At 47.9% G+C, this 13,788-nt stretch overlaps 1 pseudogene; it reads left to right on the forward strand.

The window, feature by feature from the left end:
* The window catches only part of LOC149346312 (uncharacterized), a 41,425-nt pseudogene extending 28,396 nt beyond the window's left edge, over positions 1-13,029 (forward strand).
* Positions 13,030-13,788: the final 759 nt, after the last annotated feature.

A 13,788-nucleotide genomic window follows, 5' to 3' on the forward strand; every position in this document is an offset into this window, starting at 1 on the left:
GCTGTGACTCCACAAAGTTTAGACAGTTCTAGCACAATTCCAAAATCATGCGACTCGGGTTCCAGGTTTTTTTTTCCAGTACCGATTCGAACTTGCAATATTAAGAAAGAGCGGCGAAAACGACGTATGCGCTCTTTTGTCATATACAAATGTTTATCGAAGAAAACTACACCATTTCTTGAAAACCGGGTCCATTTCTTTGCGCCAACATATTTGGCGATTGCACGAAATTTTCATGGACCACAGCAAAGGAGATGGGACTTCGATTATCATCCATGGCTGAAGAGATTCGCCCACCGGTATTGCCAAAAAATTTTTTATGTCTTTATGATTACTTATTCTCTAGTTGTTCTGTCATTTTGTGATTGGTCCATATGACAAATTTTTGAACCAATGATATCAGGCCATGCTTACTTTAACACAGTATGACCCATCTGCCTCAGGCTTTGATGGCAACCTTTAATCCCTCCTAAGTGCTAACTTCTTTTCGTCAAGTTCAGCTGCTCAGAATTCGAAAGTTCCCGTATGTAAGGCAGAAAGCTGGGCTAGTTGGTGTTTGGATTGAGATGACATAGTAGTAGCGCTAAAATGTTTATCTGTGCACTAAAGATTTGAGGTTATTGTTTTGGAAATTTCCGTCACGCATGCGATTCAATTGTTGATTTTTTATGCTCCTGATTGTCGCCTATAAATTCGTAGTTGTTCTCGAAAATAAAGTAAGTTGATGTCTAGCGCCTGTGTTGTCTTTCTCTACCCTGTCGTCCTTGTGTTTTTGTCGTGTCCGGTCGCTGTGTTGAATGCAGCGAAAGACGCACACGGTACTTTAAGACTTCGTTTATTTAAAGCCGACTGTCGTGTCCGGTCGCTGTGTTGAATGCAGCGAAAGACGCACACGGTACTTTAAGACTTCGTTTATTTAAAGCCGATGAGGGTGCGACCAGCGTCGACCGAGGCAGGAGCCGAACTGGCCGCCCGAAGAAAGGAGGGAGCGGAGAAGCGTCCACGGGAGGGAGTGGCTTCCCAAAACAGGAGGAGGATGCGGGGGCGCACCATGGGGGGGCATCTGGCGACAGCGTGCGACGAAGGGCAAGTGGTCGTTAGGAGGAGGATGCGAGTGGTCGTTAGGAGGAGGATGCGAGTGGTCGTTAGGAGGAGGATGCGGGGGCGCACACACACAAAAGCAATAAGGGGACACAACACTTCCTTCCCCCTTAGAAAGTTGCCTGGTATCGTGCAGGGGGTCGGCGCTCACGCGTGGAGGCGCGCTGGCTTTGTGCGCTCGGGGGAGAAACACTTGTAGGCTGGCTGTTGTTCGCTGTGTCTCCTAGGTCTGTCCTGGGCGAAGTCTCTTCTTCCGGGAAGAGGTGCCAGGCTATGTGGGAAGATGGTGCACGTGTTCTCTCCGCTGGCGGACAGCTCTCAGACGGCGTCGTAAATCTACGCAGCTGGTTGAGATGTCGGCGTGCTACTGTGCCATGTATGTTGACGAGCCAAGAGCGCAGGCCTATGCGTCTGACAATTGTAGCTTCCTCCCAGCGTGGCTTTTTCAGAAACTGTCGGGCGAGGACGCGCTGCCCCTCATTTAGCGTGCCGCAGCGCGGAATTGCTTTTTCTTCCCGGAACGTCTCTGCCTTTGGCTCGGGGAGGATGGCTGTGAGCTGGGTTCGCATTTCACGCTCGAACATCATTTTCGAGGGGGTCTCGCCTGTTGTGCTCTGAACCGTCGTGTGCTGCTTGAAGAGAAAGCGCGCAAGGCGGCGCTGCAGCGAGCCTGTCTGATCTCTTTCAAGGGCGCGTTTTAGCTCGGCTACGTAGCGCTCGGCTTGTCCGTTTGTCGCTGTGTGGTAGGGGGCCGATGTAACTGATGAGATCCCGTTGTCGCGATAAAACTTGAGGATCTCCGCAGACACAAACGGTGTTCCGTTGTCCGACACTACCTTGCGCGGCAGGCCGAACGTTGCAAATAGTGATCGGAGGTTGTCAATGACTGCTGCCGAAGTCGTCTGTCCCATTTGCCTTATCTCAAGCCACTTTGTGTAGGCATCTACGACCACAAGGAAAGTGCAGCCCTCAATTGGTCCTGCAAAATCAATGTGCAGTGTGTGCCATGGTGTGTCTGGCTTTTCCCATTCTGGGACAGGAGCTTTCGGCGGGGCGCTCCGGCTGCTCTGGCAAGGCTTGCATTCTCGCACCACTGTTTCGATGTCGTTGTCAATGCCAGGCCACCACATGTAGCTTCTGGCACACTTTTTCATTGCAACGATGCCCCGATGTCCGGCGTGGATGAGAGACATAGCTTGTGCGCGTAGTTCTTTCGGCATCACAACTCGGGACCCAAATATGATGCAGCCGCGATGGGTGCTCAACTCTGTAGCTCGCCTGCGGTAAGCGTCGAAGTTGTCCCCTTTGAGTTTATGCACGTTGCCTTGTTGAACAGCTGTGTAAACTAGCCGGAGAGCTGCGCACTTCTGCGTAGATGCTGCAACTGTGCCTGCTGTAAGCGGAGGTTCTGGCAGTGCTTCGAACATCAGAACGTCTCCTGGTGGAAATGGTTCGTCAACAGTTGCGTCTAGTGGCAGACGGCTTAGCGCATCGGCATTTTGATGTTTACTCCCATTGCGGTAGACCAGAGCGTAGTCGTACGCTGAGAGTTTGATGCACCAACGTGTCATTCGCGGAGACAAAGTTGGTGGCATAGGCCTTTGTGGTCCCAGAATGCCCAATAGCGGTCGGTGATCGGTTATAAAGGTCACCTTCCGGCCGGCAATGTACTGGTGAAAATGTGTCGCCGCGTAGACGATGGCTAGCCCTTCTTTGTCAAGTTGCGCGTAGTTGCGTTCTGCTTGCGACAACGTACGTGAGGCGAAGGCGATGGGAGCTTCCCTTCCTTGCTCGTCAGTTTGCGATAGAACCGCGCCGACTCCGTACGGTGATGCGTCGCAAGCCAAAAGCAGAGGCTTCCTTTCGTCGTAGTGGCGGAGGACTGTACATCTTCGAATCAGGTCTTTCAGGGCATCGAATGACTGCTGATGGCGTGGCGACCATGTCCATGTCACATCTTTCCGAAGGAGTTGGTATAAGTCGTTGGCCACGGTAGCTCTTTGTTCCAAGAACCGGTCGTAGAACGTCAAGAGTCCGAGAAAAGCCTGTAGCTCCTGTTTGTTTGTTGGAGCTCGTGCATCTGTGATCGTTCGCACTTTGTCCTCGGTAGGGTGAATGCCTTCCGCATCAATTCGGTGTCCCAGAAATTGCACCTCTGGCACCGCAAAACAGCACTTCGATTTGCTTATGCACAAATTAGCGTTTGATAGCCTTTCGAGATCGAGCTCTAGGCGCACTGCATGCTCTTCAGTGGAAGTGCCACTGATGATGACATCCTCAAGGTAGACACAAACTCCTGGGATGCCCTGAAGCACTGTCTCCATGAATTTTTGAAATATGGCCGGGGCTGCAGCTACGCCAAAAGGCAGTCGCTTGACTTTGTACAAGCCTTTCAGTGTGTTAATTGCCAATAATTCAGCAGTTGACTCGCTCACCTTCAGCTGCTGATACGCCTGGGTGAGGTCCAATGTGCTGAAGACTCTTGCGCCACGTAGTACACTGAATACTTCTTCAGGTGTCGGTAGCGGGTAAGAGGACGCTTTAGTCGCAAGATTGACGGTGCTCCGGTAGTCTCCGCAGAGGCGTATGGTTCCGTTCTTCTTGCGAACTACGACAAGTGGTGTGGCCCATTCTGAATGCTGCGTCGGCTCGATGACACCTTGCTGCTCCAGTTTGTCCAACTCTTTTTCAACTGAATCTCGGAGAGCAAACGGCACCGGCCTGGCCTTCAGAAATTTGGGTTGCGCGTTGTCCAACAACTCCAGTGTGACCGGGGGCCCTTCGTTTCCTGGAATCTCTTCCGAGAATACTCTTTCGTATTTCTCTTGCAGTTGCTCAACCATGTTCTGGCTCGGCGTCTGGTGTATGCCGCATATCATCACGCCTAGTGGAGAAAACCAGTTTCTCCCTAGAAGGCTTGATCCTGTGCCCTTCACAACAAGCAGAGGTAGCGTATGGGTCTGGCCGTTGTAGTTAACCTGCACGTTGGCAGAGCCCAATAGTGGCAGATTCTGTCCTGACCACGTTCGCAGGTGCGTGTCGTCTTGTTGCAGGGCGGGTGCGTCAGATGGCCATGAAGTTCGGAACGTGTCCTCACTGATCAGAGTACAGGCTGCGCCGGAGTCCACCTCGAACTTAATCAGCTGGTGATGTACGCTTACTTCTGTAAAAATCTTCGGTCGCGTGCCGAGATTCATGGTGTTCAGGTCGTACAACACAGATGGTGTTGCTGATGTTGTTCCATGGAGATCAGATAGCGGCGTATTCTCTGAGGCGTTGACGCTGTGATTAGGCTGGGAAGGTGACTTTATCTTGGCAAGTCTCCGTTTCGTAATGCATGCTCTTTCGATATGCCCTCGCTTGTGGCAAAAATTACACGTGGCTGACTGGAATCGACATCTCTGGGGGTTGTGTTGGTCGTCACACCGCCAGCAGCGTTGTGCCTTTTTGACCGATTTTACAACAACAGAAGGCTTGCGCACCTGGTTGCTTGTCTGGTGTACCGGCTCGGTGTTCCGGCGAATCCCACTCTGCTGGTGACCGGCGCTCTCCGCTCGAACGGCGATGTCGTAAGCTTTGCTGAATGTGAGGTCCTTCTCAGCGAACAGGCGCTGCTGCAGTGACTCGTCACTCAGTCCGCACACAAATCTGTCGCGTAACATCACGTCCAAGGGAAGCATGGTGGTGTTAGCAGAAGAAGCTGCGTCTCCCTCCTGCCCGGTAGCTGTTGTCGACAGCGTTCCAAAATTGCAGTCGGCAGCGAGCTTCTTGAGCGCGGCTACGTAGGCGCTCACAGTTTCTCCTCCCAGTTGATCTCGTCGTTGGAAGCGAGCCCGGCTGTAGACCTCGGATGGCCTTGGGTCGTAGTGCTTTTGCAGCGCTTTTACGATGTCGTCGTAAGACACTGCCGCTGGTGTGCTTGGCTGAATAAGGGCGCAGACAGTATCGTAGGTCTGCTCCCCGCACAGCGTCAGCAGGTTGGCCCTCTTCAAGGCTGGGTCTGTGATGTTGTTAGCTTCAAAGTAGAACTGAAGGCGTCCAACCCACGATGACCACGATGAGCCGTTGAACTCTGGTATCTGATTGGGAAACCCTCGCGTAGCCATGGCTTGTCAATAGCGTTGCGTAGCGCGGGTCGAATCCACTTTCTCGTCGCCACTGTCGTGTCCGGTCGCTGTGTTGAATGCAGCGAAAGACGGACACGGTACTTTAAGACTTCGTTTATTTAAAGCCGATGAGGGTGCGACCAGCGTCGAACGAGGCAGGAGCCGAACTGGCCGCCCGAAGAAAGGAGGGAGCGGAGAAGCGTCCACGGGAGGGAGTGGCTTCCCAAAACAGGAGGAGGATGCGGGGGCGCACCATGGGGGGGCATCTGGCGACAGCGTGCGACGAAGGGCAAGTGGTCGTTAGGAGGAGGATGCGAGTGGTCGTTAGGAGGAGGATGCGAGTGGTCGTTAGGAGGAGGATGCGGGGGCGCACACACACAAAAGCAATAAGGGGACACAACAGTTTTTTTAGCGCTACTATGTCCTCTCGTAAATAAAGTGCAATGTACAACGAGCCTACATTCTTTTCTCCTTTATATAGACAAAATGCAGGAGCTGCAGCGTCAGCGTAGCTCGCGCGGGGAGCCTGTCCAAGCTATTCAATGAAGGACGGGATGAATGAATCTCTATGCACGCAGAACACGCGGTTACGTTCCATCTTCCTCCTGCGGCATATACATCCTTGAGCGCATGGCAATTTCCACTGTCCAGGGTGACACTAGAAAGTTGTGAAGAGAGTAATTGTTATAATTGAAATGCGTGACAGATTTTTCTGAAAATATAACAAACTATTTATCCAATACTTTTGAAACACTGCCTGCGTAAAGATTATAAATTTTTCTTACGCGACTAAGAACTTTTCTTGCGAAGGCCGTACTATGCTTTCACATCAAATGCTTCTGCGCTGATATACACTCCTTGCATTGCACTGCTGTGCTGCGTACATTGGGTACATAAAAAGGAAACAGTTTTTCTTGACATCGTTCTCGATGCCTTTGCAATGTGCAGTTTCGAAGGGTTTGACTTTTAAATGAAAAGAAAACTAGAAATCGAACGTGAGACCAGGTGCTCTAAAGGCACACTTCAGCTTTGCATGTAAGAATAGGACGCGGCAGAGGTAACGGTCCCTCCATAGCTAGAATGCCCAGTGGGCTCACGCTACAATTCGCTTCTCATTACATGATGCTTCTTTAGTGCACACAATAATCTGTTCCTTATCACAACACGCCCAACAATTTATTTTTCCACATCACATGACCATTCTTTCCGCACACAACGTTTTCTTTCACAGAAAGCGAGGATTCTTCAAGCTTCACGATGTTCCTGTTCGCATAAAACGGCGGTTCTTAACATCACACAGAGCTTGATTAGTATTCCCATCTCAGTACAGTCGTTTACACTCGGTTATCACAACACACACACACACACACACACACACACACACACACACACACACACACACACACACACACACACACACACACACACACACACACACAAACACACACACTAAAGATGTTATCTTTCTTTCGCTGTAAGTGAAGAGCACGTCTTCATACTTTTTGGCTGTCATTGTTGAGAGTATGCAATAACAAAAATATGCATCTATACAGGCATTTTCTTTTGCATCAGGTCGACCATTGGCACCAGTGGTAGAGTAGCCACCTGGGCCATCCTCTCCCGGCTCATTCTTCGAACATAGCACGTTGCACGAGACCGTGCAGAATCCTATGCCCCAGTTTGACCTCGTGGTGAAATGCCAGTTCGCACTACCATTGCCCATTTTTCGCTGGCCGGGTAATATGCAGAACGGAAGCCTTAATGCTATCACGTCAAAACGGTTTGCAGCACCCCTGGAGCACATTTTTGGAAAGTTGATATACATTGCAGGCTGCACACCTGCGCGCTTCGAATCGGCTTCAGACACGTGTTAAGAACGCCTGTATACCCCCTTTTTTTACCCTCCTGCAGAGAGATGTTCGACTGCATTTTCGCGATTTGGCCGCACAACGTTGCTGATGCTTATCGAGTGACCGCTTTTACATACTGGCGTTAAAGCAGGGTGCCTTTTCTGAGTTTCCTCATTTCAGGGAAAACCTGACTGGTCGAAACGACGAAAGATGATGTCAGTTCTGTTGAGACTGTGAGCGCCATTAGTATGTTACAGCGTCCAGATGCCGCAGCCAAACGTATACACCAGCTATATTGCTCTTTGCCAAAATGGAACATGAGAAAAAAAAATCAACAGTTATAGTTGAGTTTGAGATGCCAGAGTAAAGAGGCAATGAGAAGTTGTTTCATTTATCCAGTGGACATCGGTAGTGAACGACAATTGTAGTTCAGATGCTATTTCCCACGATTTCAACAATGTAGGTGAGCTTAAAAAGAAAATAATACACGCAGCCACACATGGCTTTGATATCACAGATGGCAGCCGCTAGAGTCACCGATCGCCGATGGTTAATAAGACATCTTGATTGTTTGCACAGTACGGCGTTTGAAGATTAGCTCGAGAGGAAAAAGGAGCGGAAGAAATTCATTTCGTGCACTCATTCGCTGCAAAACTCAAGCTGGCATCCTTAGTTAACCGGCAAGTCGCTGTTTGGTTTGGTTTATCGGGGCTTAACGTCTCAAAGCTACTTAAGGCTGTGAAGAACACCGTTGTGAAGGTCGCCGGAAATTTCGACCACGTAGGTTTCTTTAATGTGCACTGACATAGCAAAGTACACGAGCCTGTAGGATTTCACCTCCATCAAAATTCAGCCACCGTGGCCGGGATCGAACCCGCGTCTTTGGGGTCAGCAGCCGAGCGCCGTAACGACTCAGCCACCGCGGCGGGGGGAAGTCGCTGTGACGTCCTGTCGTCTGCAACATCGCTAAACGTAAGTAGCTGCTATGACTGAACCTTTGTGCAGACGGGAATTTACATTTCGTATTCCTTTTATGAGGGAGGTGCATGAACGAGGTATTTAATTTTTGTACAGTAAATAAAGAAATTCAATCAGCTTAAAAAAAAACGCCTTGCTGTATTTCTCTTCATGTACACTTTGGAAGACTTCGCAGCTGAAGTTTTCAGAGATTCGCAAAGGCGCGAAGCGTACGCATGCCCACTGACGCCTGAAACCTTGACTTGCGATCTAACTCGTGAGCTCAAGTCAGAACCACAGCACCTCGGCTTCGAAGACCATAAGTGACGCCGAAAAACCACCTCTGGCGTGTCGAGTGTCAGGTAGCGACACGTCGCTGGTGACTTGTCGGGCGCATCTGGAGCTGGCTCATGCTGCCCGACAGTGCACACGATAATGATAAGGGACGCTCTGACAGCTATTACAGACTTCTAGAATAGCGAATAAATGTTTGCACGGAGTAAGCATTTTGGGCGGATTACACTTTATGTGACGTCGCTCAAGGTGCTAAAACACAGACACAATGATAACTCCAGCTATTGTGCACTTAACATTGTTGATGCCCTTATTTTTGATGCCATTATTGATGCCCTTAACTTTATTCCCATAGATAGCCAGTACGACTTTCAGTTGTTACAGGCAGCCTGCTACTCCTTCCCACAACTAAAAAGCACTATGGCCTCGTTGGCGTCTTTCAAATAGTGCATTACAAATTCAAACATGAACACAAGAAATACAGACAAATGGGCGATCGCGAAATTTCGCACTTTCTACTAACATCAGTCCTTCACCCATAACCTTCCTGTTGCGCTCAACAAATACTATTCCATTCATGAATACAGTGTCAAGCATCGGCATTCCTATTTTGCTAATATCTGATTTCTACAGCTGTTTTTGTTCTGGCAGAGATATTTCATATTGAATTGCACATTGATGTTATGCTCTTTTGTTGTTGTCTTGCTTTGTCTAAGATCTTTTTTTGTGATATGCATCATGTATGCTAAATGCCTTGTGTACGCTATGGCAAAAGTAAAGATCATTTGCATTTGTGAACTTTTTGGATCAATGTTTATTTATCTTTTTATCTATCTATCCATGTATTGGGTTTCCTGGGCCTACTCAAACGTGTAGCTTTTAGGTCAGGAGCCCTTTCCAATTTCTGGAAAAATAAAATGTATGTGTGTTCGTGCGCGTGCGTGTGTGCGTGCGTGTGTGGGTGTGTGTTCGTGCGTGTGTGTCTGTATGAGGCCGTGGGGTTTTCAAAAGAACCATTAACCCAACAACAGGTTCTTTTGAGGCCCAGTAGCTACGGAATTTCGCGAGAAATAAGGAAAAGCAGGCGACAGTCATCGTCCATGCAAATTAGTACAGCAACATATGAGGAAGCGAAAGTTCTCTAATCAATTTATAGCCAGTTGACGTGCTCATAGCCGCAGTAACACGGACGAGTTCTCTGCGAAGCGAGAGGCTGCGCTTAAGACAGCGCCTACATGATGCCGTTTATCTCATTTCAACATCAGTTATGGGGGCGTACGCTATGTGTGCGGTGTTACCATCCGGTTTCTTTGGCACTTTTCTCTGCATTCGAGCCGCATTATTCTCTTCCAGCGCATCAAAGATCCAAGTGTCACCGAAAGCGGCGGTTTTTAAAAGGACGAAACTTTGAATACGGGCCTCGGTCACATTCCAGAACATGCTGCTTTTTTCAGCTCTTGAATCATATCGACCGCTTAGGTGCATGGCTGCACCTCCCCTGTGCACATGAACGCGCCGATCAATTATGAAACGAGATGAAGGGTGAACGATGTCAGTGATTCTTCTTCTTCTTCATGCTATTTGTAATGGCACATGCCCACATGTGGGGATTACCAAGGTGTAGTGGCGTAAGCAAGGAAATTTCCGTGGGATTACGACAATATGTAGGAGGCAAGCGTGAATTTTGAAAAAAATACATCGCTGAAAAACGAGAGAAGAATATTTAAAGTTAAATAACAAAGAACATTTTTGTGAGGAAAAGAAAAAGCTCAAAGGCTTTTAAAGGAGTTAGCAAATGAACCTACCAGTTTTAATTATGTATCACCTTCATCTTTCTTACTGTAGCTTTGGCGCCCGCACCTGTTCATTCCCGCAAGAAATAGCAAATAACCCTGCTTCTCCTAGCGCTGCTAACAGCGCCGTTTCTACTGCGTCGCACGTTAGCTTTGTGTTTACCCGGTATTCAAACTTAGTACGAGGAATGCACAGAGATACAATAAAAACGCTGTCTTCTTTTATCCGCAATGCATTTCCGGATGAAGGTATTATGCAAATAGTTAGATAAACGAAGTGCCCCATAAATTATCTTGGCCTTAAATTCCAAGGTTGGGTGATTTACGTGCCAAAAAAACCGAAATTGAAATCATTCCAGGAACGGTATTCATTTTAAGTTGAAATGTACTGACCACTACAGGCATCACTTATGTCTGAGCCGCTGCACGAAGTTTATTGAGCAAATTTTTCGGCTTGACCTAATGGGGCCATTTCTTCTATATTAGCATATAACTGTCATTTCGATATCCTTTGTCAGCGGTAGCAAGCGATAACAAAGACGTTTTGTTTTTCCTGCCCCGCAATTGTTAACGTTTTATAAATCCACTTGGGATACATAAAAAAAGAAACTAAAATTCCCAAATGAGCGCTGGAACGAGTGGACATGAAGTGAGAAGTTCTTTTATGTTTTCGGCGGGTGTGACATAAGGTGGCACGCTCTGAAACTCAATGCAGGGCTCAAGCCAAGCTGTCGACGTCGCGTAATTACTGTCTGCCCTCTTACACGGCTGTAAATGTCATCTGGCGTTTTAGAAATTATTTTGTGCCGTGCATGGATTCACATTGTAAGAGGGCAAAACACATGTCTAGAACGACCAAACTGTGTGTTCCGGAGCTCTCAAAGCCGCTGCAAATCAAAAAGGCTAAAAAAATGACGATGAAATTCTACGAGTTTAACTGCACATGTTTACATCCAGGTATTTTAACCAAATCTTATCGCTATTTATTGCGTGTTACGCCCAAAACACGCTCAGAGTGTGTTCTAGACATGCGTTTTGCCCTCTGTACGCGACAAATGCTTCGACCGTACCATGAAAACGGAGATACCACAATTCCAGTCCTTCTATTACGCCTTATCCTGGCCGTGAGGTCCTTTGTGGCTTGGGTATGACGTCACTCTCTTAGTGGTGCGCTTTTGAGAGACGCCATCTCCCCATTTACTACCATAAAAACCCACTTTTGGACAATCTCACGAGTTTAAACGGGCACATCGGAACTCCTGATAGATTCCTCTATATATGCATATGCGTCTCAGTAGAACGCGGCAGGAAGCGACGAGCTCTAACCATTATGTTTGAGCTCTAACACTCTTCTCTCTCTTACTTACTAGCCAGATGGTGGCTCAGTGGTTACGGCACCCGGCTGCTGACCCGAAAGACGCAGGTTCTATCCCGGCCCCGCCTCCCTTTCGACGGGGGCGAAATGCTAGAAGCCTTTGGGCTGTACGATACTAGTGCACGGTAAAGAACGTCGGGTTGGTGAGATTATCTATAGTCCGACACTACGGCGTCCCCCATAGATTGAGCCGCTTTGAGACTGTAAAAACCCTTGAAATAAATCGCTCCTCTCGCCGAAAAAGTGGAAAGAGATTTTACACTTTAGACAGCCAGCCATTACGGGCGGCCGCAACCTTCCACGTTTGGCACTTGGCGCCTGGATTGATGCTGAATGAAATCAAATTGCCTGAAATAAATAGACTATATGAGCGAAATAAATTATTCCTCAAGGAAATTAACGCCTTATGCATAACACCGCAGATTCCACGTTAGATCGCAGTGCTGCATGGCTAAACGAACGCTATAACCGCTTCCGCTACGAAATGAAGCTACTCGTGTCTGTCAATTTGCAGACGCTTATTAAGCATCGCACTCGCGCGTTGTATATTACGTCTTTTCTTGTTTTATTGAAATGATGTTCCTCGGCTTTTATATTCTGACTTAAATCAATTTGGCGTGACGCACAGCAATGTTTTTGCGTATGCTCTTTTGCAAAAAAAAAAGTAAAAAAAAAAGATCAACTTACCGCAGCTCGACAAAATCGCATGCTGGGACGTGGCAGAAATTCTGGACCAAATCCGCCCCTGAAAGAAAACAAACGAAATTTATCTACAACGAAAAACTTTCCTTATAACCGTTTGCCGCGCTTGATTTACTTCTTCCTTTCTGAGCACTATTAAACAGAATGGTCGAGATTTTGATCACGCAATGCAATGGAAATGTGCTCATTTTCAGTGGTGAAATGTTTGTTACGTATAGCATTCGTAAAAGAGCAAAAAGGAAAGTTACAAATTTAGGGTCCAGAGCGTACCTTCCTACGTTACAATATTTAATTGTTTTGGTTCGGATGGGTATGTCACATGCATTTCATTTCTTTCTTGTCTATTTCACTGGCATCATTCATTCGCTTTCAGAAAAACAAACATAAATTTGGAGAGCCTGAGAAGGCGGCCCACCGCAAAATGCGACAGCATCGAGCTAATACATAACACACGTACTTTATTTTTAAATTTGAAATCTCCACCATTTCGTGAGACTTGATGCATGCTTGTGAGGAGGAGAATGTAAACTTCATTGAAGAAGAAATTTTATGCGCGGGTTGGAATTGTGTTCCTCTTCCAGCGGTGGCCTTCTCTTCTAGGCCGGCCGCCACGTGGCTGACGGAAGCTTTCATTCGGCGACTTCTTCGGCCCGCATCGTGACCGGTAAGGGAACATCCGGGTCCGAGCTGAGGAGTGAGGCCGCGCACTGCGATTACGGCTGGGTAGAGAACTGCATACTTTTGTATCGCTTCTATAGGCTACATGAGTATAAGAAGTGTGGTGTATCTGCTTTTGGTGTTCGCAGAGACAACAGAAGGGCCTGAGATGCGCTGGGAACCATTTGGAGTAATTGTACGCATTATATAAAGTGTCCGTTTGGAGCTTCCTCCAACTGACGTGTTTTGCTTAGCGATCAGTGTGGTTCTGGTAATTTTTTTCCGAATATCTTGAATTAGGTTGTCATTTCTTTGTAGGATGTCACTCGTTCCTTTGCCAGCCTAAGGTCGGTGGACCGCACTACCTCCTTGACTATGAATCCTCGGGGAAATTGGTGCGCCGCTTCGTTCCCAGGATGATACGAAATGCACGGGACCCAGATAAATGTGATCTAGCGGGTAAATATCCAATGCCTGCATATCTGCGAGTTTTGTGCTTTCATGCGCCCCTTCAAGCCTTACGCCATGTGTTTTGATTTGTTACATGCGTGCGATACGGCGCTTCGAAGGGTGTTTTCTTGTTAGTAAAACGGTACGCGTGGAAATCACTGACTTTATCATCATCGTTATCTGCCTGACTACGCTCTCTGCTGAATAAGGGCCCTCCCGCACCCCTATAAATAATCCTATCGTGCTGCCGCCCTACCCCCCGCAAACTTCTTAACCGCCTCCGCCCACCTAGCATTCTGCAGCCCCTTGTTACTTTTCTCTTCCTTTGGAATCCAGTCTGTTACCCTCAAGGATTTCAGGTTTTTTTTGTGTTCGCATTACATGGCCTGCTCAAGTTGATTCCGTCCTCTAAGTTTCAACTACGATGTCATCAACCCGCGTTTGTTCCCTCACCCACTCCGCCCTCTTGCGATCTCTTAACGTTACACGTATAATTTTTCTTT

Source organism: Amblyomma mixtum, chromosome 4, assembly GCF_055824585.1.
Source record: "Amblyomma mixtum isolate Tamu chromosome 4, ASM5582458v1, whole genome shotgun sequence".
Lineage (NCBI taxonomy): Eukaryota > Metazoa > Arthropoda > Arachnida > Ixodida > Ixodidae > Amblyomma > Amblyomma mixtum.